This window comes from Mus caroli, chromosome 15 (assembly GCF_900094665.2).
Source record: "Mus caroli chromosome 15, CAROLI_EIJ_v1.1, whole genome shotgun sequence".
Classification (NCBI taxonomy): domain Eukaryota; kingdom Metazoa; phylum Chordata; class Mammalia; order Rodentia; family Muridae; genus Mus; species Mus caroli.
This window is the reverse complement of record NC_034584.1, coordinates 43,994,271-44,018,259: the sequence shown is the minus strand read 5'-3', so window position 1 is coordinate 44,018,259 and position 23,989 is coordinate 43,994,271. Positions and strand designations below refer to the sequence as shown.

The following is a 23,989-nucleotide window of genomic DNA, read 5'->3' as shown; positions in this document are numbered from 1 at the left end:
ACTTTTCTATAAGACATTCAAATATTGACTTTAGCTATTCTTTTAGGTCTAATTGCATAGCTATGAGCAGCTTAAGTAGAATTTAGCATAATTAATCAAACCATAATGAACTTGCGTCTGTGAATTCTACTCATAAAACTAAGGTGAGAGTACAGCATCTTAAGTCCTTCACTTTCAGTTTGATGGGATCAAGGACTCCTTTAAATTAATGTGAATTACTTATGAATATATTATGTGATCCTCTTGGGAAGATTACTTCAAGAGACCAAAGTTTAAGCTTTCCTTGTGTGTGATGATCTATGTTTCATAACCACTGTTCTATAAAAGCCATTTGTTTTCTAAGTTGTTGTATGCAACTGGATTTAGTAATTCAATGCCACCAAATGTAGGATGAAGCAAAAATATGTAAAATTTTCTCAGCTAATACAGTTAAGTTCTTTTCTTTTTCAGTATAATCATCTGAATTAGAGATAATTTATAAAGTTTAAGGAGCAAAATGTACCATGTTGTAGTCCAGCATAGTGAGCTCCATGAGGTATTTGGCCAAACTGCTCACCTTCAACCTTTCCAATTTTATATGCACTACAGAGGACACACAGAGGCAGAAAGCAACTCAAACAGAAGTTCAGAACTCTCAGAATCTTCATCCTCCATCTGTCTGATCTGGTGCTTAGTGTAAGTGTCACAAAAGTCACAAAAGAAATGTCACCTATTTCTGGAGGGTACATCTCATATATGCTTGTAATAAACATGGCAGTTACACCAACCAGCTGCAGCATCTTCCTAAGCACACAACTGTTCTGTATGAACCGATCAATAATGGAGACTGTCAGGTACATGGTCTCCTGCAGGAACCTAAAATTTCATCTGAATCTATATCAGCCAGTCAATTAGGATGGCTCTCATGTTTCCAGTGACTTCACAACCCAGTAAGTATTTTGCTCTGACTGCTCTTCCTCCAGTTGTCTAAGATAAGCATAGATATCTTTCACATTTTACTACACTGGTTTGAATAATCTCTGTCATCTGCATCTACATCACTCACTGGGAGAATTACATCAGAGAAAACCTGACACCGATATTCTTCTACAGGTACACATCCAGATTTTTCCACTGGGCTTGGTACATTTTGCTCCTTCTCAAAATGCAGCTGGGGCTTTTTGCTTAGCACTGAAAATTCTTGGCAACAGTGAATGGACACCAACTTTGCAGCAGTACTTATCCTACGGTAAAGAATCCCATCTTCCTGTTATGTAGCACCTGGCTAAGAATATACTTATGACGAACCATGGCCTTACAAAGCACATGACTATCAAAAACAGGTATGCAACATCTAAGCATGCTAAGATCAGCATCTGGCATAGTTGAATTGTACACTAACTAAAAATTTGTCTAAGGCCATGACAAAGTCATAACTCAAATGGACTACTACATCTGCAGATGCAGTTGATACCATGTGCTGCATGTACATAGGATGCCATGTTTACCTGTTCTTCAATAAAGATTGTGACTTTAAAGATTTGTTTTATAAAGTTTAAAGTTAAGTATAGGTGAAGATGACAGAAATGGTAAACTACAGTTATTTGCTGTATGAATACTTTTAGAAAGGTTTATCATGCTTCAAGTGCTCAAAAAAAAATTGAGGCTCCCATTAATGTTTTGCCTGCCTTTTATGCCTCCTTACTAATAAAAGAAAAAGCAAGCAAGCAAACAAAGAAACAAACACCACAAGGTTGCTAATAACATGTGAGTAGAATTTTTCTGCATTACACAGTCCCTGACTTTGTCCCAATAGCTTACTTTAATTCATTTCATTTGGCTATGTGCTACCTGTATGTGTTCTGTAAAGAAATCATGAGGGCTCTCATTTTAGACTTAAAAGGCTTGAAATGAACTATAACATATTGTTTTATATTGTAAACTAAAAGCAGGGTATATGTATATATATAATATATTTTGTGTATATTTTATATATGTTTATAGGTGAATATATACACTAAAATACATTCATCATGAACCTATTTGAAGCAAAGACAGGGGTATTATATGTCTTGTCCTATTAATTCTTCTTGAGATTTCTGATATCATGTTATAGTGATTATTAATATCTTGATTTTTATACTCTTTGCTTTTATTCTTCATAATTATTTTGGAATTTTGTGGGAACTAATGGGAGCAAAGGGAAGGAGGGAGAGGGAGGATAGCCTGCACCTGGCCAGAGATCCTCCTATACTCTTGGCAGGCAGATGCAGGAGGGCTGCCAGACACTTTCCACTTGGCCCCAGGTAGGCATCTAAGCCACAGACAGCATTCAATGGGGGGGGGTGATAAACAAGGGGAAACCCCTGAAACCAGGGTCCCCAGGGTGACACCATGTGCTCTGGGGTTATGGGAGTGAGGGCTGAGTGAGAGAGCTTCCCATGCAGGTGAGAGTAAGCACAACAGGCCTTGATGAATAGAGACAGTCTATGTTTTTAGAGCTTTATTGTAGAAAGACAGGGAGAAAGAGAAAAGGTAGAAAGAGAGACCAGCCATGGCCAAGAGGAGAGAAGGAGGAAAGGAGAGAGAGAAGAAAGGCTAGAGAGTAAGAGGGAGAGAGTTAGAGGAGAGAGAGAGAGTAAGAGAGTGAGTAAGAGAGTGAGAGGAGAGGAGAGAGAAAGTAAGAGAGTGAGAGGAGAGGAGAGCAAGAGGAGTAAAAGAGTGAGAGGAGAGAGTAAGAGAGTGAGGAGGGGCCAAGCAGCCCCTCTTCTGGTAGGATGTTATCTTTACTGTTGCTAGGTAACTGGGGACGAGTTTAGCCTGAAGGTCAGAAGCTTGGGACATTGTCTATGTGACTACTAGCCACGCTTCTCCTGAGGGGGCTGTGGGGGCTGTGGGGACTGTGGGGACTGTGGGGACTGTTGGGGCAGTAACTTCAACAGGAGCTTTGAGTCCAGGAGATACGAGGGGACACGTACCATCCCATGTAGGTGAATTATCACCATCGGATCCTGGGATTCAGCTATGAACTCAACTGGAAACCAGAAAGTATTTGCATAGCCCAATGCCCCACAGAATTGCTTTTCTTTTACTTTTTCATGCCTTGGGACAATTTGTTGGAGTTTTGAAGACAAACCTCATGGCAGACAGGTTCTGAATGTTGAGAGCTACATGGAGGGAGAAAGTAGAATGTAGAACATTCACACCAATTTAATTAAATAACCATGGAGGTCAGCCATGGCAGAGAAATAATCAAATTTGTCTGGGAGAGAATGTCAGATGTCTGTAGCTATGCCATATGGTTCCCTTTAGGCATATGGGGATAGTAAAACATAAAATAATTAAATATAACTATTTAAGTTATATTCATTTGTTACACTAGTTATATCACAATAGTTCAATATACTGTAGTGTGCAGTTGTTAGTATGTTTGAAAGAAATACTTTCTACTGTGGGTGGTCTTTACAGGTTGTATATCCCCTTTGTTGAGTATTTCAGCTAAAGTCATCACTGTTGAGTCCTGGGAGAGTCTGCTTCCCTGGAATACAGGATTTTCTAGTGGCTACCTCCAGCTCCCCATTCCTCACTGCTAGATGTTTCTATTCTATTTCCTGACCCTCTCCTGTTTTTCTATTACCTGCTCCTGCCCCCTTTCCCACCACCTCTCCCTCCCAGGTCCCTTCCTCTGTCTTCCTCCAGTGATTGTTTTGTTCACTATTCTAGGTAGGAGTAAAGCATCTACATCACTCACACATTTCAAAATTTTTAACCCAGAAATCATCTTGTTCAAAGGAAAGATAGGGACAAAATAATAGAAGAGAGACTGAAAGAAAGCTATCCAGAGACCACTCCACCTAGGGATCCATCCCACATCCTCACATTATTGCTGATGCCAAGAAGCACTTGCTGACAGGAGCTTGGTATGGCTGTTTCCTGAGAGGGTCTGCCAGCACCTGACCAAAACAGATGCAGATACTAATAGCCAACCATTGGACTGAGCCCTGGGACCCCAATGGAAGAGCTGAGGGAAAGACTGAAGGAGCTGAAGGGGATTGCAACCCCATAGGAAGAACAATTTCAGCTAACTGGAGCATACAGTGCTCCCAGGGATTAAAGCAATAACCAAAGAGTATACATGGAGGGAGCCATGGCTCTGGATACATAAGTAGCAGAGGATGGCCTTATTTGACAACATGAAGGGAGTCTCTTTGTCCTTTGGAGGCTTGATGCCCCAGTGTAGGGGGATGCTATAGCTGTGAGGCAGGAATGGGTGAGTGGATGAAAGAGCACCCTCATATAGGCAAAAAGGAGTGGGGAGAGGAGGGATAGGCAGCGGGGCTTGTGGAAGGGTAGCTGCGAAGAGGGATATCATTTGAGATGTAAATAAATACAATGATTAATAAAAAGTACTTTATTATTATTATTTAATATTTCACCACATTATTGTGGTGCTGTCTTTCTGAAAATCTATATAAGGTAGATTGACACAGGATCACTGTTAAAAGGGCAAAAAAATGTTTCAGAGAAATATATACATTGTGCAGTAAAATATTTGAATGCTTAAATAATCCTTATGAATAACAAGCACAGATTTGTTTGCTTAAAACACAAATAAGACTGACTTCTACATCACACCAAGACTTCTTTAATAATTTCACTGTCCTATTAAAAAATGAAATCTAGTTTGTTCTGGTATGTTCTCTAGCTTATTTTCTAAGTCGAAAGTTTCTTTAATCTTTTCGTTTAGAGAATGTGTTTTCTGAAGGAGTTTTTTTGTTGTTATTATAATATATTGTATCTGATTGTTTTCCTTTTTTCTTGTTGTTTTGATATCATAATATAATTACCGTATTTCTTACTTCATTTCTCTTTCTCTAAATCATCAAATACTATTCTTGCTCTCTGACAAATTTATGTAATATTTCTCTAGCTGCATATGTATCGAAAGATGGCCTAGTCGGCCATCAATGGAAAGAGAGGCCCATTGGACTTGCAAACTTTATATGCCCCAATATAGGGGAATGCCAGGGCCAAAAGAATGGGAATGGGTGGGTAGGGAAGTGGGGGGCGCTAAGGGGGACTTTTGGGATAGCATTGGAAATGTAATTGAGGAAAATATGTAATAAAAATATTAAAAATCAAAAAAAAAATTTTCATTAGTTGTTAATACACACACACACACACACATAACCTTTCCAATCTGTACAATGTTACTTATATTAATTTTTTGAGGTTTGACTATTTGTTATTGGATAGAGAAGTGGTGAGCTTGTTCTTAGTGAAGACCATTTCTTACACTTTGAGTGTTTCTTGGTAATCTCTACTTTGTGTATGTTTGAGACCCCATGGGCTTTTTTTCAGTTGACACACAGTAGCAAAGTTTGATTATTCATTGTAAATATATTTGAAATGATAAAGACTTATCAAAGTGTGGAATTAAACATATCTGACAAGTGCATAGGATATCTGGTTCTCTAAGGAAGGATCTGTAGATAATTGTTTACTCCTGATTAAGAATGAAGCTTCTTCCAAAACAACTTTGCTCATTTTACTCCACTGCAAACAATTGCTGGATCACTGTGTCTTTTTCAAAGAACACTGACAGTATTTGGTCTAATTCTTAATTAATTTTGTAGTTATAAAGTATCATTTTCTATAAAAGTCCATATTTGAATAAATGCTATAAAAACAAATATATTATCTCATTACTTCCCATAAAAACAATTTGGTTATCACTCTTTGATATGTGTAAATTGTATGCATTCCACTGTAATATTTTTCTGTTTTATGACTACTGTAAAATAAATATCAAGGTCTTTTAAATAAAAACACCCAAGGATAATGTTGTGGATTGCATATGAACTATCTTGTTAAATCCTTGGTTCCTAGCTGATGTTCCAATCACTGAGAAATAGACTATGATAGTAAATCATGAAGAATATGCAGATAACAGAAAAAGAAACTCCTCATCCTAGAATATGATTGAAGTTTCTTGCTTGCAAATAATTTAGACTCCAAATTTAATTTTAATAATGTAAATTCTTTCTTAATAATTATAAACACACAAGGTTTTAGGATTCTCACCAAGTACCTTGGTGAATAGTAAAGACAAATACTCAACAAGTTGAGCAGCATGAGTTGGCCCTGATTTCACTTTATATGTTTGTAATTCCACTTAAAATACCCCTAGAGCCACCACATTTGACTAACTTATTGACTGGAGGAGTACAAGTGAAAAGATTTTAAGAAACAGACCATTTATTAACCATTCGAGATGTAACTTGAGAACAACCAAAATGGTAGATAATTCCAATACCAACACAACTGATGGAATAAATCATTTAAATATGAGTTTTTTAGAGTATTTCTTTCTCTTAACATTCACACTTAAACCTATGTTAAATTCATTGCCTAAGTGCTCAGAAAGATCCTAAGGAAAGGAAAGTGAAAGGATGTATGAACCAGAGATGCTGGATAATCCCTAAAAAACAATGTCTTCTAAATTAACACAATTAAATCTAACATGAACTCATAAAAACGGAGGCAGTGTAAACAGTGTTTGCACCAAGTCATTTGTGCATATATCTAACTATATCTATATCTATGTCTACAACTACATCTATATCTATCCCTATCTATATTTAAATATATCTATCTATATCTATATACATGAAATTCTATATAGTATGTCATATACATACTATAGCTTCCAATTTTTGTGTGGGATCAAGTGGTCTCTGATTTTTGTGCCTTCTCTTGGGATTTTGTTTTTTTTTTTCTTGTCAAATATTAAAGTATGTGCTTTGTTTTAACTTATATTTTATTGTACTTATAGTTATTATCATGTCTTTGAGACATGTTTGTCTTCTTATGAGAGGGAAAGGGACTGAAACTTCATGGGAAGGGAGGAGACAAGTAGAGGTAGGCAAAACTATAATCAGTATATATTATGTGAGAAGAATATTTTAATAAAAGGAAAATATTACTAATTCGATTAAATTTCAACTCTGCTGTATTTTATCAGGTAGTCTAAAAATCCTTTTCAACTTCATTGCCATCAATCATGACTGGGCCTCCATGACAGGTCCTGAAAGTGTCAGCATAACTCCTCAGGTTGCTATGGTTGACAAAAAGCTATGCCTCTCTTCTTTCATGACTCGTAAGAAGAGAATGCTGGATAGTTTCATGTCAACTTGGCACATGCCACAGTCTTCTGAGAGGAGGGATCATCCATTAAGAATATTCTTTCAGAAGATAAGTGTGTAGGCAAGCCTAGAAGGCATTTTGGTAATTAGTAACTGATGTTGTGGGGAGCTCTTTGTGGGTGGTATGACCCCTGAGCTGGTGGTCATGGGTTCTATAAAAAAGCAGACTGAGCAAGCCATGATGATCAACTCAGTAAGCAGTACCCTCCATGGCCTCTATGTCAGTTCCTGTCCCCAGGTTCCCTTTCTTCCCCAATTTGCTTTGGACATGGTGTTTCATCACAGCATTAGAAATCACAAGAGAAAGAAATCAGTAATGCTCTTTCTTTACTAAGGAATTTATCAGCCAAAAATTTCAGAATTTGATATGTCATTGGCACTTCTCAAGGTTCTCTGAAATTGGAAAATGTCACTGATGAAATGTTCTTAAATACCATCTTTCTCCTGGACAAATCCTCTGTTACTTTATATTTCCTGGCTACAATGATGTTCTGTCTCACAAGTTACCAAAATTCAGTGGATCCATGGACTATAATTTCTGAAACTGAGTCAAAATAAATTATTTACCTTTTAATTTATTTCATAGCAACAAGAAGCTGAAGAACATATTGACTAACAGCATGGGGCGACTAGCATGTTCTTCAACATGTCTAAGGCCACATTATATACTTTGGATTTCCAAGTATGCCTATTATAGGTAACCTGAGTGATTCCTATTGATAATTGAGGGTGTTTTTGTTCTTCTGTTTGTTGTTCTCATGGGGTGATTTGCTTCTCATTTCTCATCAAGTTTCATTTTGTTTCCTCTTTTTTAGTTTTGCTATGTTAGTGTCTGTCTGGCTTTGTGTTTGCTTCACACTGTGATATTGAGCACTGCCTGCATATGGCTCAAGGAAGGCAGAATGAAGTCCAAGATAAGGGATCACAGCCCTTGTTTCCCCGAATGAGAGACAATAGGGTCTGGGCTGGATGATGCGTTTCTGGACCTAAATGTACCCAGATACCATTGGGACCACATCAGTTGAGAATGGTAGTCTATGCGTTCTTTATTTCCCTACTGTACAGGCAGAAAAGGAAGAGCTGATCCAGAGCCAGAGAAGAATCCAGTTTGGTCTCAAATGAATGCCAAGAGTACTGGAGGGGCTGAAAGAGAGAAGGCCTTCTTCTGGTAATAAACCCCTATTCCCAGTGATATTTGATGAAGGAGAGGATCCTTGCTTGTCCAAATTGCTTTATTTATGGAGGACCTGAAAGGGAACCTTACTTAGGGTCAACCAGGGATAAAATACCTTCTTCAGGAAGGGGTGCCCAAGAAGGACAGCTCATTGGCCAAACACTTGGAGCTTATCCAGATACCTCATGAGCATGGAGAAGTCTAGGTTTTAATGCTACATTTGACTGGTTGTCATGGTCCTCTCAGTGGTGTGTCAGGTTTATGTGTTCAAGGACAGGTAGATCCTGCCTGGGGCCTGGTTCGAACATCTGCCATTTTCAATTATGAGATTGGGTGGGTTTTTTTTTTTTTTAAATCTTCTTCAATCTTACATGTTCTATCTGGTGGCATGGTTCACCTGCCCCACAAGTGTCAGTGACCTGTTTTGTGACTTGATATACTCTAAAATTCCATTTATACAAGTGGATAAGTATTCTCTGTCAGTTGAGACAAAAAAGAGACTTTGCTTTTGTTACAGTTATTGCTTCTACAATTTTACTATTTGTAAGCTGAAAAATAGTAAGAAAATATGCTGAAACTTTAATAAAAATAAGCCTTTAGAACAGGAATACCTTATAACATCTTTTATTCCCTCCTTTCCTTTGACTATTACCTGAAAAATTGCTGTATTTGTAACCAGAAATTAAGTATTCTAAGAAAAAATATTAAACAATTAATGATATTTTAAATATTACACTCTGGGTTCTGATTATTTGTTGATATAGCCTAGAAAATTTATCTCATTACAAGTAACTGTCTTTAAAATGCTGTTTATATTATTAGTACTCCATTTTGTTTTGCCATGAGGAAATGAGTCATCCTTTATCTTCCATTTTTAAGCAATGTTGATGCTTTTGCAAGCTAAAATGTAGTATTTAAATTACCATATGGTTCATGAGTTATGCAAATTTTAAATAGTAATGTTTTACTGTGTCTGGTTAATTTTCAATATATATATCGCAAACAGTTGTATTAGAATATACTACCTGTAAATTGCATTTACTCTGCAACACATTTGGTCATTGAGGTTAAAGTACAAATAGTGACCACACAATTTGTATAACAGGTACGACAAGCTCAGTGTTAAGAACCAAGTGCATTGCTTTGGAAGTATAATATTTGTACTGAACTTGACAATCTCATAGGAAACATATTCCATGAATTATTGATTCCTACTATAACAGGTAGACGAAAGAGGATTTTCTTGCAAGCCAGGAAATTCAGCAAGACAGGCAAAAAGCAAAACTTGGCCTTGGTTTTGACAGATAGAAGAACAAATACCAACTCCCAGTGAAAATATCATCCTAAATATTTTATAAAATCTCAAGACAAATAATCACATTCTAGATTTGAAACAACTTCAAATGACATGCACCTTCATTTCCTTACAATAATGAGATTTAACATATTAATTAACACTTGGTGCTTTAAATAAATGACAATAAAATTATAAGACCAGAAATATTACTTAAAGTTCTCAAAAGTAACAGAACTGATAGAATCACACACACACACACACACACATATGTATATATAATGGTAATTTTAGATTTACTGACATGCTATGCTGCAAGTAGTCCAACATTGACTGGCTCACATTCCAGAACCTCAGATCTAGTAATTACTCAGTTCAGAAGATTATACATTTCAGCAGTATCAATTTGACACTAAAGACCTAGATAGAGTGTTTACAGAGAGTTGCTGGTCTCAAAGTTATGTTAGCCCTCTGAGCTGGCTTTTATGCCAAGGAAAGAATCCTGAAGGCAGAAGACAGATGGATTTGCCAATGATAGTGAAAGGAAGCAGACAGATTCAGTATGCCATTTCCTTTTATTTAGGTAAATACTAGACAGTGTCACCCACATTTAGAGCAGCTCTACCTATTCCAATCAATCTGATTAAGAGTCCCTCATAGGAGTTCCAAATATCTGTGTTTTAGTTGATTCCAGATGCAGTCACGTTGGCAGCCAAGGTTAGCCATAGCATTTCAGAGTTAAATAAAATAAAAATTTGTAGGAATAATTTATGATCATAAGAATAAACTTGCTATGAAGTAATAACATTAAAATTATGGAAATATACTGTTTTGTTTAATATGGTGTTTGTTTAATCTTTTTTCTTAGTATAATTCTAAACTTTTCCTAGAAAAAATTATATTTTCTTTTAGAGATGTTTACAAGTATTTGGCTTTCAATTTGCTGTTTCTCAAGGTATTTCACTGCTCTTTAAAATATAAGTTAAATTAAAAAAGTTATCAAGAATTTCTTCTATGGTCACAGTTAAAATTATCTCTATTCAGCAAACTAGAAAATGCTAAACATTATATGATTATTGCTTCATTAATGTTTGATTAATTTTTATGTACTAATAGTATTACAATATTAAAACTAATTTTTGTTTGGAATATCAATTATTTTCCCTCAAATAATTTTTGATAAATTTGAATCCTAATGAATCATTCAGTTTTGCTGCTAATATTAATGGTGTAATTAGTGTCAGACTTATAAGAGTTTTTCATTGAATTTTGGTAAAATGATGTTTAACAGGAAAGGATTTTTTTCTATAAACTTTTTTGTACTATTTAATTTATCATAATTTTAGGACTATCACTTTTCACTCTTCTATGCAAATCAATTTTTAAAATTATTTACATAATACATTGTGAGGAATGTGGGTTTTTTTAATTCTCTCATTCATTTCCCTTGGTTTTGGAACTGATATTCTAAGAAATTCTGGTGGGAAAGGCAGCGTGCTGACCTGGAGAGAAATTGGGACACAACTGTTTTCTTGGTTTTCAGATGCTGAAGAAACAGTCAAAATGAAGATGTGATCTGTGTAGAAAGAGAGGGGAAAAAGATCTTTGACCAAACTTAGGTTAGACTTTGAAAACATTCTTGTTTGGGCTTAGCATGTGACCTCATTCAGTCCCAAACTAAAAAGTTCATATGAATACTTCACAGAATTTGTGCCTCTTTGTGAGCACAGGGTCAGGGCAGAGAACTCTGATTAAATGATACATTTCCATGTGTAGAATCCCCTGTTCTTGGCATTCTCACAGGCTTTGTCTCAGTATTTACTGACAAATGCACATTATAATTGAATATATATTTTAATAAAGCTAGGCTTGATTTAAAATTTACTAATTCAAAATCTAAAGGAAATAATCTATGGGAACTCTTCATTAAAAAATGAGACAGGTTTGTTATATTTATTGCAAGAAAGAAACTTATTGATTTATTTCACTACTCTAAAATCTTTAGCTATACAAATCCCCTATAGTATATTTAAACGTATCACTTTATATTCCTCAAACTTATGACATGCTGCATGATAAATATTTTCTTGAGCCATGAATACACCTAATCCTTCCATGGGGATGGACGACTCAAATTGTAGAGATTTACAATTTAACTACAAAGCTATTTACTCAAAATTTCCATTTGTAAGCCCCCAAAGAAAACCAAACAATGCCCTAAATTGTTCAAAAGATAATAAGTGACTAGCTCTTGTCCACATGTAAGTTTGGTAACACCTTTTGTATAAATTCAGTTTTGGATTTTCTGTTTAACCAAGAAAAGTCTCCTATTAAATCCTAATTATGATCTTAAGAGCACAAGCAAGGAGGAGGAGGAGGAGGAAACTGGAACTGGGGTAAACATTCATTAGATTTTTGCATTCTTTTTCAAAATTGAAAGAAGCCACCAATGTATAGATTTAACAAATGACAAACTGTGTTGTATAGCTTTTTTTTTTCCCCTCAGAATTAAAACAGTTCCAGAAGGAGGAAGAAGAACAGTGACATTGTGAGGACAAAACCAGAGACACTGAAACTTATAGAGGAGAAACTGGGGAAAAGCCTCGAAGATGTGGGCACAGGGGGAAAATTCCTTAATAGAACAGCAGTGGCTTTTGTTTTAAGATCGAGAATCAACAAATGGGACCTCATAAAATTGCAAAGCTTCTATAAGGCAAAAGACATTGTCAATAAGACAAAAAGGCCACCAACAGATTGGGAAAAAAGGAACTTTACCGTATATCCTAAATCAGATAGGGGACTGATATCGAATATATATATAAAGAACTCAAGAAGGTAGATTCCAAAAAAATCAAATAACCCCATTAAAAAATAGGGCTCAGAGATAAACAAAGAATTCTCTCCTGAGGAATACCGAATGGCTGAGAAGCACCAGAAAAAAATGTTCAGCATCCTTAATGATCAGGTAAATGCAAATCAAAAAAAGCCTGAGATTCTACCTCACACCAGTCAGAATGGCTAAGATCAAAAATTCAGGTGACAACAGATGCTGGAGAGGATGTGGAGAAAGAGGAACACTCCTCCATTGTTGGTGGGATTGCAAGCTTATATAACCACTCTGGAAATCAGTCTGGCAGTTCCTCAAAAAATCAGACATAGTACTACCGGAGGATCCAGCAATACCTCCCCTGGGCATATATCCAGAATATGTTCCAACGAGTAAGAAGGATACATGCTCCACTCAGCTATTAAAAAGAATGAATTTATGAAATTCCTAGGCAAATGGATGGACCTGGAGGGCATCATCCTGAGTGAGGTAACCCATCACAAAAGAACGCACATGATATGTACTCACTGATACGTGGATATTAGCCCAGAAACTTAGAATACCCAAGACATAAGATACAATTTGCGAAACACATGCAACTCAAGAAGAACGAAGACCAAAGTGTGGATACATTGCCCCTTCTTAGAATTGAGAACAAAACACCCATGGAAGGAGTTACAGAGACAAAGTTTGGAGCTGAGACGAAAGGATGCACCATCTAGAGACTGCCATACCCGGGAATCCATCCCATAATCAGCCTTCAAACGCTGACACTATTGTATACACTAGCAAGATTTTGCTGAAAGGACCCTGATATAGCTGTCTCTTGTGAGACTATGGTGGGGCCTAGCAAACACAGAAGTGGATGCCCACAGTCAGCTATTGAATGGATCACAGGTCCCCCAATGGAGGAACTAGAGAAAGTACCCAAGGAGCTGAAGGGATCTGCAACCCTATAGGTGGAACAACAATGTGAACTAACCAGTACCCCCCCCCCCCTGAGCTTGTGTCTCTAGCTGCATATGTATCAGAAGATGGCCTAGTTGGCCATCAGTGGAAAGAGAGGCCTATTGGTCGTGCAAACTTTATATGCCTCAGTCCAGGGGAATGCCAGGGCCAAGAAGTGGGAGTGGGTGGGTGGGGAAGTGGGTGGGTGAGGGTGTGTGGGATAGCATTGGAAATGTAAATGAAATAAATACCTTATTTTAAAAAGAAAAGAAAAGAAAAGAAAAGAAAAGAAAAGAAAAGAAAAGAAAAGAAAAGAAAAGAAAAGAAAAGAAAAGGCCCTAGGACCAGAGAAGCTGCTTTGTTCTGCCATAGGAACTTCAGAGATTTAATCTGTGAGGCATTACCATGTTGTGGTAGAGTGTTCACTAAGCAGATGTCTATAGTCCTGCATGCTCTTGTAAGTTACTCCTCATCTATGCTGTTGTAAGAAACCCAATTGAATTTACAGATTCATTAAGCCCAACTTCATCATAATTGTTGTTTTGTCTGTTACATTTGCCCTATATAGGATGATTGGTTATTTTTTTCAACCTCCCTTAAGCTAAGTAACACAACATTTTGCTTCTACCCCTGGTAATTTCTCATTCCAAAGAAGGCAAACACAATAAACAGCAAACAAGAGGCACCAAAGAGTCTTGTTTATAACGTGTTTATATATGACCATCTATAATTTGTTATCTTTACCTTTCAATGCAAAACCTGTGTTGCTCAGCTTCTCAAGAATCATTTGGACTCAAAACACCTGATAATGTCTTTTAGATGAACTCAGTTATGGATTCTGGATATAAAAGGAAGGGGACTCTCATTAATTCCCAAGCTTACAGTCACTGTAAAGAAGAAACTGGAAGAAATATTTAGCATACAGTTAGAGCATACTCCTTCTCTTCCTACCCAAATAAGAGGTATCATGGCCAGAAGAGAGGGTTGACACTTTCAGATCCAAAGAGGAAGGAAATAACTTTTTACATATTCATTTAAAACAGAATCACATCATTTTTACCCCATCCCTGTTCTTCCTCTATCTTCTCCCAGGAAGTCTTGCTCCAAACCTTTGCATGAGCATTCTCAAATTGATAGCCTCTTTTTCTTTGACTGTTGTTGTTGTTGTTGCTATTATTGGGTGTCTGTGTATGTGTTCACAAATACATAAATATGCCTGGATGAATCAAATCTGTTGTTTGGGGTATATATGGTTTCAGAGTTGACTACGTTAGGTTGAATAATCAATAATAGGTCTCCATTCTGGAAAAGATTATTTTTCCCACCATTTATTAGTTACCTATGTTTCTTTGTCTAAGGGTCCCACCCTGTGAAATGTCCTCCCTTCTATGTTAGCATGTTTATGGGCATTGTCATTGTTATAGTCTTGTTGATGAAAATAGTTCTGCAATAGACTGCTTCGTGGTAGAATCCCTGGCCTCCTGGCTATTCCCATAATTCTTTTCTCTTTTTGGATGCTGAAGCTTTGAGAGAATTATGTTTTTTGTGACTGGGCTTCCCACTATCCACTGACTCCATTGTGTCTGGCTGTAATTTTTCTGTGATGGTTTCTGTGTGCTAGAAAGTGAAGCTTCTTTGATACTAGATGCTAGATACATACGTCTGTGGTATAAGAAGAAACATAGTAAATTAGTGGGGAATTGAGTTGGTCTATTTAATTGGTGAGAGAAATGACTTGTGGTAGTGGGCTGTATTAAAAAGGGAAAAAGGTGTGAGAAGTGACTTTAAAAAACATCAGTTCTTTACTGTGGTCAGGGAACCTAGAACAAGAACAAGGACAAGAACAAGAACAAGAACAACAACAACAACAACAACAACAACAAGAACAACAGCAACAACAACAACAAACCTAAGTAAACTCTATTACTACAATATTACACTATACTTCTGGGACTTAAATTTGAAGGTAGATAGAAAATCATGAATTCTAAATCAATTCTAAATTAAGCTGAGTTTAGGTAGCAAGGGTCATCTCTACTGACAAGGTAAAAGAAGCAAGAACTGACTCCTTGTGTACTCTATCTCAGAGATAAAAGCATCATCTAACATAACAGCCCTTTGTGATACTGAGACAGGGTGACAATAAGAGAATGTTTTTCTTACCTTTTCCTTTCATCTTGTTTGCAGGTGTCCCTGAAAACAGGCTGTCAGTTGCTTCAGCGTAAGTGACTATTGTTCAATTCTATATTAGTCTCTTACATTTATGTTTGTTTGTTTAGGGAAATATGTACACAATTAATTATTGTTATAGAGAAGGAAAAAAAGCTATTTTAAGGAAGAATATAAATAGGAACATTTTGCTATAGTAAATGAACACATTCCTGAGATTTCCAGTAACTGAAAATTGGAATCATTGAAATAGCTAAAGTTAACAAAAACCTCAGATAAACTGCCAAGGTTTTCCAATTTGCTTAAAAGAGTTTCAATTTTAATGACATGTTTTCTTCAGGTTTTTTTTTTTGTTCTGTTTTGTTTTTGTATGTTTGTATGTTTGTGTAGTTGCTCTAGATGTAAAACAAATTCCAAAATTAGTAATTTTTAACTCTGAATGACTCTAAACCTGGCTCAAATCAGAACTAAAGCAAATTTTATTTTTCTGAACACATTTAGTTCCTAGAGTCTGAAAGTTAAGAAAGAAATGTGCCATGCAAAAACCATATGACATACAAGAGAATATTTTAACAATTTTTAGAAGTGGGTGAAAAGCAGAGAAGATAGAACTCAGCTCCTCCATTAACTGCTTCAAGTGAGGCATTAGCTATGGCTAAATATAGGCCACACACTCAAATATAAATAAAGGAAAAAAAAAAAAACAAAGACTACCAGAAGTCTATTTGCCTACATTCATCTATTTATTTACATTTTCTTGAAGAGACACTTTTAGGTTTTTTGTTTGTTTGTTCTTATTTTTTGTCTTCACCCTCTTCACTTAATGAAAACAGCCATAGACTGATTATGTACCTTGACATAGAACATATTAGCTGTTGCTAAACATTCTGAAGGAAGCGTCTTGAGGTGTAGCTGGGCTAAACTTTCTGGTCATGTCTGCTTCACTTCACAGTTTACATTAAAGACATGGTAATCATATCTGTGCCTCATGGCCAGTCTGTCACAGTCATGCTTCAAACACAAATCTCCTACTGTTGCTGACTCATGCATTCATTTTGAGTTTAGCAAGAAACTCTTCAGTGTGAACAAACAGAAAGCTGAGCAAAGAAAAGCCAAGGCACAACCCAAATGTTATCTTCCTTGGGATCTTCCTTTTTTAAACGTGCTCACTTTTATAAAGCTAAAGAAAATGTAAACTAACATAAATCTTACTACAAATATAAATGGCATTGTAACTTCTAGACACTCATATTGGATATACTTATTCTATGAATAAAGCTGATTTCTAAAAAAATAAATATGAAAAAATATGGATGAATGCATTAAAAACACAAAAGAAGAGTTATGTGTCCTGGAATAGAAAGACAAATATAATACAATATCAGCGTTCACAATTAGGTGCATAAAATCTTTGAATTTCTAATTTTAGAAACCTATTATTCCCATTTTCACTGTTGGGTTTCTTTTTTTATGTGTGGTTTTAGTGATCTTTGAGAAGATAAATCCAATTTCACACAATCGGTCAGAGTATGCAGAACTTTCTGAAGACACTTTTAAGGCATTTTCTTTCCCTTTTGGCTATAATATATTGATATAATATTTTAATTTCTTACAGTGTTGATCCTTTCCCTTTGTCCAATCAGTCACCCTCTTGTCTCTCTCCCCCATGCTTCATATTCTCTATCTTCAATGAGTCTATTTAGGTCTTCTTACCAGAGTATTGGGGAGAAAATTAACAGCAGGATCACAGAAAACTTACCAATGTCTACAATAAAGAAAATGCCTTTCATTCCACCATTGATCTTTAATTATGTCTAGAATAAACATAAGTGGCAAAGCTACTGCAATTGTATTGCCCAATGGACAAGATGTACCTATCAAGTTGCCACCTAATATTTATATTTCTATTTACACTTGTAGGTTAGTGCTATTGTCATCTTTAGTCAGAGAAGATTTTTTTTGAAGATTATGATGATAACTTCAGAGATTCCTAATTGGTCAAAGTGCTAAATATAAGTGATTCCAAAATGCTCAGCCAAGATAAGCAATCTATGTCACCCCTTTTAACTCTCAGGTAACATTGCATGAAAGGATATGGAAAGAATACAAGAGTCAGAGGACAAAATTGGTACAGAATGAATGCTTTCTTTGATACAATGTAGCTGTTTATTTTTGAAGTGTGCTTAGCTGAACAAGGCTTGAATAAGATAGGGTTCTTTATCATTCCTTCCTGGAGTAGGGAGGGATTTGCAGAACCTAGATCTCATGTCAAGGTCATTTTCTTTATCATGCATAAAAATACAATGTAGAATTAGTTAGCTAAAGAAGTAACAGCACAGAAGTCAGCAAATGGTGGGATGGAAGTAATAAGTTCCATGAAACATAACATAGTCCAGTTCCCTACAACAGCAGAAAGAAAATATGTACACACATAAGATCTTTCTGCCTCTCCTCTATAGGAGCACTTTTGTAAGTATGCAGGGTAAGGCACCTCATAGTCACTTGATCTCTGCATTTTGGCCAGTTGTGACATATTATTGTTTTTCCAAATCTTGGAATTCTTGGACATTATATCATTAAATGTGTTATTTTGTCCATTTTCAAATATGACTCCAATCAGCACTTGATATCTAATTATTGCCACAAATACGTGTGAGACTAGATTCATATTTTGTATTCTTACTACTTCCATTATTGTTAATCCCTTTTCAGACATAAATAATTACTTTTACATAGTCTTAATTCATTACACTGCCACTTTTCTTTGGTGAATACTTATCTTACATAATGGTCTAATTTTCAATAGCAAATTTTTTTTCTTTGACCTAAAATAATAATGCCTGCCTTTTCCAGACACAGAAGATTCCAATAAGATTTATGTATTAGATAGTCCTATAGACACCTAGTTAAAAGTCCTAAAATTTGTGATAACTATAATAAAATGAATCCTGCAGGTCAGGATGTGAAAAATATAATAAATATTTTGACAGAATCTGATTTGCTTCTTCTGTCACTTCAGGACAGCCTAGGTCAGAGGTTCTGGACCTAGAATATATTCTCCAGTGTTCTATACAGACTTCTATTGTAAAAGATATCTTCCGGAATAACTCTTTCCTTTTAAAAGACAAGAAACCACAGAAAAATTTAAATGATATTCGTTTGACAACTAAACTTGGGATCATGTAGAAATGCAATCTTAGTAGATAAAACATTGTTTAAAATGAAAATGATACAAAAGTTAACATACAACATACACTAAACAAATTAAGTATTGAAACATTTGAAAATATGATGCTTTTGATTGTTAATATTTCATGTTTAGCCTATGAAATCTCATTAAATCAGTCAATGGTCAAGTAGAAAAATGACTCTAGTTGAAGCTGTTAGTTAGCATTTTCCAGATTGAACAGAGTTAAACAAAAACTTTATTAAGCACATTTGGAAGAAATTCATATTGTGCAATTTGATAGAAAGCCCAAAGAAAGCTGACAGAATATTCTCCAAATAAAACTCCCGGCCACTGGCACATAAAAGTGGATAGCATCAGACTGCAAGTTCTATTTTTATGAAGCATTTCTATTTTGTAAGCTAAAGCAGAAGTTCCCAATTCATTCAACTGCTAGGAAATAGAGCAACATAAAGGGAATGAATTAAAATTGCTACCGTTCTGAACAATATTGAATTGGTAGATGCAGTGTATAGTGGTTGTCACTAGAGGGAAATCTGAGAGGGATTTGGGAGAGAGAGTTTATTGTTATTGCTGTAGGTTGCATAAAGGATCCCATGTGAATAAATTTTCTTAACAGCATGCTTACTTCAGGGGAAAAAATGAAGCATAGAATGTTTGGAAAAAGCCATATTGTCAAGCTATACTGAAATAATTGTTTCTCAGCAAGCAGCAAGATCTGTCAGATGCTTTTGTGTAGATTCACATTTTACATTGCAATATGTTTCAATTTTGTCAGATGAAAGAAAACAATCAATGAAAATAAGCATTATAATACAGATTCTATAATGCATGATGATTTTTATTTAAAAAAAGATGCTGTCAGTTTTGTTTCTTTTTCTTTTTTAATGGACAGCAGGATTCCGTTGCAGAAGACAACATCCACACAGTTCATTGAATGTAGAGAGTCCAAGCTGGTGCTTGTAGGGAGCTTCCAAGTCCCTTTGGTGTGAGAGGGTACTCTGCAGGCTACTGGAAAAGCAACCTGGATATCAACCCTCCCTCAGACTACAATCTGTCCTTCCTGTAAGATGTATTAGAGAAATAGTGGAGCAGAACTTGTAGGAGTAGCCAACCAATATTTGGATTAACATGAGGCCCATACCAACAGAAGGAAGCTATGCCTTCCACTACCTGGATGGCCAGGAACCAAAGTCTGGTTAGCCCAGAAATTTAGGGAACGATCAAACACTACTAAAGTTGGGCCAGTAGGGGGACATGACAATGAAATGATTCCTAACGATAATCTGCTATACTCATAGATGGGTGCCTAGTCCAGGCATTATCAGAGAATGCTACATCTGGCAGCAAATGGGAATTAGTACAAAGACCACAGGCAGATGTTATACAGAGAGAAAGTCTAAATTGGAGTGGTCTATAAGACCCCTTCCTTTGGAGATTGGGAAATCCTGCAGGATAGGGGAGGAAAGACTGTAGTTGTCACAAGGTACGGAGAACACCAGGAGAACAGTGCTGACTGAATCAACTAAGCAGGGCTTACTTGGGCTCACAGAGATTGAAGTGGCAAGCATTGGCATAAAGAAGTCTGCATCTGGTCCTTTGCTTATATGTAATGGGTATTCAATTGGTGTTTTTGTGGCACCTCTATCCATGGGAACAGGTGAATCTCTGACTTTTTACTGCTATTGGGACTCTTTCTCATTTTGTGTTGAGTTGTACAGCCTCCACATGAGGGCCTTTTCCTTGTCTTATTGTATCTTATTTTATCTTGTTAGGCTCTCATCTCTTGGAGGCCTGCTCTTTTCTATAGAGGAAATGGAGAGGTGTGTATCTCTCTAGAGAGATGAAGGGACAGTGGAGAGAGGAAAAACTGATCAGAATTTATTTTCAATAAAATGAAATAATTTTCAATTAAATTAAATAATTCAATAACAAAAATAAAATCAGAGAAAATTTACTCATTTTATAAGTAAATAATAAAATATAAAATGAAATAGTGCCTCAATAAACTAATTGAGTCACACTATTCAGCTCAGAGCCAAGGCACAAGGCTATCTCAACTTGTTTATAATATAGTTGCTTCCTTTCAATGATAATAATGATAATAATGGCACAGGCTAGTGAAAAATCGGGCAATAGCACTTTGTAGTGAGTTTGATGACCTAAGAGTTGATCTCTGGAACCAGAGTTGAAAGAACAGAGTCAAATCTCCAAAGTTGTCCTCTGACTTTCACACATACTCATGAACAAGGGCAAACAGATTTTAGAAAAGAAAGCAACTGAAATACCTATGTAAAGTCATGACTATTATCCCTCTGAAGGGCAACAGTTACTTTAAAAGAAAGCATTGACAGAAATGGTGGTGGTAATTTAGTTGATCATTATGCCTGTATCTTTAACCAAGGCTACAGAATAGTGATGTCATTGTGCAGAATATCACTGTCTACCCCCACCTTCAGGGTAATTTTGAAATATGAAATTATACTTCATTAAGAAGATTTATAATCTGGGAACGCTAGTGGAAACACACAACCCAGGCAATTGGGAGGCTTTGTCAAGAGACTCAAAACCTTATTCCAAAATACCTCATCTATCACTTGAATTTATGTACTAGACACTTAAGTACTACCTGGTGAAGACATATGAAATTTCATATTTCACATATAATTGTTCTGCCTCATAGCTGTTTAACATTTTTAATTTTCTGAGAATTACAGACATATGGACAATATTTATGCCTTATTTCATAATCAAATTAATGAAATATTAATACACACACTGAGTCATTAGAAGGATGAATGTATGTAACAATCATAATGATCTAGTTTATATTGATCAATATTCCACTGAAAAAATATTAAGGAAAAACTCATACCGAATTTTTCTTTCTCAAGCTTCATGTCAATTATGGATGATTCTCTTTCACATAGTTTTATTATATAGCTGTTTTTGTTTTCTTTTCTTTTGTTTTGTCAAGGACCGAGCTTCACTGAAGTCTCTACTTGTTTGCTGTATGATTTTCACTTAGTCCTTATTGACTATCTATTGGGTATACTTTGCCCTCATCTGCTATTGACTATCATTTGTACTCAGTCACTATTAGTTTATATTTCTCACTCAATACTTGTATGTTTAGCTATAGGTCAACACTTCCTTTATCAGAGAAAGTCCAGGGAAGATGATGAAATTTTACCATCATGACAGGGAGAAAACCAGGAAAATAATTACTTTAATGTAGGAAATACTTTATAGCAGAACATTTGTCTAAACAAAAAAACTTCATAGTTCAAATTTCTGGGAAAGAAACTTTATGGTGCATTTTACAGAAATACAAGTGAAAATGTGCATACTATAAATGAAAATAATACAAGAAAGATTTGTAAATTATAAGTTTAAACTAATCTATGAAAACTACTTTAAGATACCAAAAAATGCCAATCAGAATGGCTATCACCAAAAACTTGACAAAATATTGGAGCTGGTATCAATAAATACAGGCACCATACAAATCAGTTTGGAGATGTCTTCAAATAGTAGAAATAGACTTACCCTATGATTTAGATACTTCATAGCTTGGTGCATACTCACAATTCCTCAGCTTATCATAGAGGAATTTGGCTCATACAGATTGCTGCTTTATTCATAATATAAAGAAAATGATACTAATTTAGTTGTCTATCAACAGATGAATGAATACTGAAAACTTCCTACAGTACTATGGAAAAATAAAATTTTCAGTAAATTTGGTGGACTTTGAATGAATAATTTTAGGAGTGGTCACATTCCAGAAAGATTAGCATCACAAAAGAAAAGAAAAACATGTTCTCCCTGATATGCATCCTAGTGTATGTGCTTAAGCATGCACAGATACACATACACATACACAGACACAAACACACACACACACAAACACACACACACACACACACCATATGTTAATACAAATGAAGGTTTATATGAGTATATTATAACATGTAAAAAGAAAGCTAAATATTAGGTGGTGGTGAAGGATGGATAGAAAGGTACAGCTAACAGATATGAGTTGTAAATGAAGATACTTTTTAAAAATTCTAATTTAGATATTTTTTTTTAGTTTCATTGCATAAACTATATATTTGATGGCAAATGTGTAAAAATCCAACGTTAAGCTCTGTGGTTTCAGAAGGGATGCTCTAACTGTATACAAGTTGAATGAGATGTAAAGAATTTTGTCTAGTAGATTTCAGTGTTTGATATTCTATTTGTAATTTCTTTATAATGAAGTTTCAGTAAAACCAACCAAACAAGCAAACAAACAAAAACAAAGAACCAAGGGACTGTTAATTCATATTAACTTGTCAAAGTCAATAACAGGGAAAATCCATTTGCTTTTAAATTTCCTCATCTTAGTAAACCATATCCTTTTAGTTCATCATAGACAAGTGCTTGGTTCTGCTGCTAAGAAGCTATTAATGGAGATGTATTATTACCCTTGCCCAGTGATAACTTTTCTATGCAGAATTAATGCCTCACCACTAGAATACAATTGTCACGTTAAAATATGTCCTGATGCTAAATTATTGCTGTAAAATATTCTGATTTATTCAGCCTCAAGTTTTTCTAAGGGACCATATTAATAGAAAAGATTTTCAGGTATTCTGCATATGCAGTATGATTAAATCTCATGTTTCTATCTTTTGCCATTGTTATATATTAAAAAGTTAGAAGATAATAACTTGAAATGTTACTATCTGTACATTGTTAGAAATTGCATAACACATATGAGTTTTCCTTTGCTATACTCTGTTGTTGTGACTAGACCACAACACAAGTCCACATTTAAGTATACATGGAAATAATTGATACTTTGCAAGAGATGCACTCATTATTTCTAGGAATGTAAAATTACCCATCTTGATACAATCACTCTTGTCTAGGTGCATTATCATACTAGTGGAGAAAATAAAGGATTAAAAAAGTGGTGCTAAATCAAGTGCCTAAAATTGTACATTAGCAATTAAATTCACATAATCCAATAAGGAGGGAGGTCTTAGTTGGCATATTTTCTCTCCATTTTACAAAATAAAGATTTAATTTAATGACAAGAGAAAGGTTAGATGGGGTGACCACACATACCTGCAAGGTAAAGTTGGGGAAATATAGACAGGAAGATGGAGATGCATGGACATCGTCATTTACAAAGTGAATAAAAGCCAGCTTGGAGTTC

The 23,989-nt window shown here is 35.5% G+C and overlaps 1 pseudogene; it reads right to left on the bottom strand.

The window, feature by feature from the left end:
* Positions 1-484: 484 nt before the first annotated feature.
* LOC115029414 lies at positions 485-2,984 on the bottom strand (annotated as a pseudogene).
* Between the last annotated feature and the right edge of the window lie 21,005 nt (positions 2,985-23,989).